Here is a 3,566-nt window from a genome sequence, read left to right on the forward strand (position 1 = left end):
ACAAACTCTTGGAGAACATGGAGGGAAAAGACCTTGAAGATATAAACATAGGCAAACCTGTTCTCAGAAGACTCCTTAGTTGCTCAGGAATCAAGACAATTGATAAATGGGACTTCAGGAAGTTAAAACACTTTTGTAAAACACACACACACACACACACACACACACACACACACACACTTAATAAAGTGAAAGGCAGACTACAGAAGAAAATCTTGGCAGGCCACAGACTTGAGTACTTTGCCCTTTAGGTGATGAGATTTTAGAGAGTGCCAAAAACTGTGTTGCAGCCTAACCAATGCTGCAGGTCTGCTTTTCTTGAGATGTTCCTTAAGTTTTCCAGGCCAGACCAGGTGTACAATAGACTCACATGTCACTGTGAAACCTGTGTAGAAAGAGAGAATAAAATCTACCCAATAGAAGAAAAGTAAGCAGGTCATCAGGATGAGAACACTCCATGTAGCTCTGATCTCAGGAGGGGAGTTGTTTGCAAACCTGGAGCTGTGAAGGTAGAGGACTCGCTTGTGGTGCTTATACAGATGGAGAGCCATGGACCCACTGCTCCAGCCCATCATGCTCTGAAAGATGACAGCACGAAGAGCCATGAGAGAGGGGGGAAGCCACTTGATGATATGTCTTGATTGGAGCATATAGCAGTGACTTTGCATCCACAGAACTGTTCAAACCACTGCCTGCTTTGATGTAGGAAAGCAAATTGGCGCTTATGAGAACATTAATAATCCAAAAAAAAAAAAAAAAAAACCAAACAAACAAAGAGGAGAAAAAGAAGAACTTGGCATGATGATGTTTGTGGTTTGAGTTTTGTCCAAAGTTTAGTTGTGGGACTGGTGCTGACAGCCTAGTCCATGCTGAGGAGACAGGTGGTGCAGATGGAGAGACCCCGTGCCATCCTGCCAGAAAAGCTCCAACTTTACAGCCACTATCTCCTAGAAAGTTTCTGAAATAAAACTCTATGGCTACATCTCTGGTCCCTGATGTACAAATAGTGATCATATTAGAAAATTCCAACTGGATGAGAATAAGGTCAACAGGCTTTTCTCAGTCCCTAAGGCAGGCATGCATCACCTTACAAATATTGGGGCATTTCCCAGAATTCCAGGTCTGGTAAGAGAAAGAAAGATTACTGTGTGGATAATATTATTTGAATTCATCTTTGGAGTTCATGCACAACACTAGAAAAACTTTTCAGAAACACATGTAAGATTCCCTCGGTTTATTCTGATGGAAATAATGGTGTCAATGATGTAAATACTTATGGCTCTTTCCTGGCGGTTGTCTGATCACCGTCTTTGTTTTTTTGGTTTGTTTGTTTTCCATCCTCATGGAAGTGATGATGACTGTTGTCAGGGCATAAACCTGATAGTTTCCTGCCTTTCAGGATGATCCTTTATCCCTCAGGTCCACATGACCATGCTCTTCCCAGACAAAAGCTAAATGCATGGCATCTCTTTGGCATCTTCAAACCCACAGTCTTGAGTATGAGCCTGGCAGGCTCCTTCCTTCCCCTTCATCTCACCCAGTGTGAGCTCAGCCTACTTCACTGTGTTTGTGCTTCATCCGGATCCTCTTCACTGTTCCATATGCAACCATCACTCAAATGATGCTGAACTTAATAAAGAAAGTTGTGCTTGGTCAACGGGACCGGGTTCTCAGGTGTGCTGATATGCTGTCTTCTCTGTACAGGCCCCTTGACCATAGATTATACAGAGGTTAGTGACTTAGAGTATGAAAGTCTTGATCACTGGTCTTGATGTAGGACTAAGTGTGGTAAAAATTGTGTTGTTAATCTTCATGGGACGAATCCTACCATTTTTTAGTGATGGTAATTTCCTTTTTAGTCAAATTAACCCTTTTTCTCTTTTTATCTGGGAATACTTCTCTCACCCAAAACATGAGGAAAATTGTTCTTTTAGAGTCTTTTCAAAGAAATGTCTAACAAATTGTTTGAAGGTTGGTTTAGTCTTGAGGTTCTTAGTTAGAAATCCCTAAACCTGACAGTCTTCCCCAATATCCTACACTTGAATGTAATCAATTAAAGAATGGTATGGTTTTCTCTGTTGTTATTTCTTTCTTTTACTTTGTTTATTGCAGTAAAAAAAAATGAGCCTTTGAAGCAGAAATGTATTTCATTTATATCACCACCCACAAAACACATAGAACTTCATATAACAACCTTAACTTCTGTCCTCCATAATTTGATATCACATCCACATCAAAATCATTTCTGAATTACTTTGAACCCCCCCCCCAAAGACATGTTGCCATTGGTGCTTACATTTCCACAGGAATACGTGCTGCATTATTCAGGACTGATATTTGCCCAACCCTCATGCGTCATACTAGCATCTGCTTAGAGCTTTATCACTTAAGCTTTCCTTCCTCAGAAGGCTGTGTTGTCTGTGTATCTTCTCCATCCCTTTACTCGACAGTGAGCAGGCCTCAGAGACACTAGTGTGGCTTATGCAAGTATTAGTGTAGTGCCTGTTCAAAAGTTTATAGGTTACTCAAGGAAACTGTTGGTGTTAAAACTGTACTTTAGTCACAGATATGAATTGACAAAGCAATTTGTAGAAACATTTGTGTTGGGCTCTTTCTTGAGGATTGATAAAACTTAATATTCTGTAGAAGTCAATTCTTCCTGCATGACATATTTGGTAAGTATTTAGCACTTCCTCCCTTTTGTAATGTGAGTTTTCAAGAGTTTTACTAAAAAGCATGGGCTATCCTTGAAGTAACTTAACCAACAATGCTTCATTTTCTTTCAAAATATCTCTATTGATCTGCTTATAATTTGATACATTCCAGTTGTACCTATGTGATCTCTGACATGCTAATAGCAAGACTGCTGATGATACACATATATATGAACCCAAACACACACACACACACACACACACACACACATGTCTTTTTCAGGGTGATTGGGAAAAGATATTTATATACAAGTTTAATAAACTTTTTGAACTCTTGCTCCACTAATAAGATATAACAGAGAGCAATATGTGTGAAACTAATTAAAGCAGCATGTTCTTTCACGACTGGGTCATGGACCTTAGGGACAAAATACATGAGAGAAAAATCAATGAATTAGAGAAAGATAAATTGTAAGTTCAAGCTTTGTAACCTGACTCTTCAATGCTGTCTTACCTGTTACATTCTGGATTTTGAACTGTTTTTTTGGTCCTTTAAGATTCACTAATGTAAACATGGTGCTTTGTACCATTCGGTGTGTTGTGAGGATGGAGCAGAGGTGCATAGGGCGTAGGACAGTGTCTGCCCAGTGTTAAACATGCTCTAATAGCCATTGCTCTAAAATTTTGTGTCATGTCAGTTTCCTGCACAATTCTCTGTAATTGCATTGTCTTATGCTCTGAATCAGAGAGATAAACTTCAGTAACAGTAAAGACATAAGAAAGAAAGGCAAAGTCCCCATTCTGAGAAAGCTAAAGGGCACCTGATATAAGACACTGTGGAGTAGAACCTCTCACTCCATGAGGACAAACACACACACTGGAGAAACTGCAGAGAGGAAAAGCTTCCCTACA

The 3,566-nt window shown here is 39.7% G+C and overlaps 1 pseudogene across 1 annotated transcript; it reads right to left on the reverse strand.

Moving 5' to 3' along the window:
- Positions 1 to 200: 200 nt before the first annotated feature.
- On the reverse strand, positions 201 to 1,014 carry LOC308422069 (vomeronasal type-1 receptor 4-like; annotated as a pseudogene). The gene has a single exon. The product of its transcript is annotated as a vomeronasal type-1 receptor 4-like (transcript).
- Positions 1,015 to 3,566: the final 2,552 nt, after the last annotated feature.

The sequence above is a fragment of the Micromys minutus genome, assembly GCF_963924665.1.
Source record: "Micromys minutus genome assembly, chromosome: 6".
Lineage (NCBI taxonomy): Eukaryota > Metazoa > Chordata > Mammalia > Rodentia > Muridae > Micromys > Micromys minutus.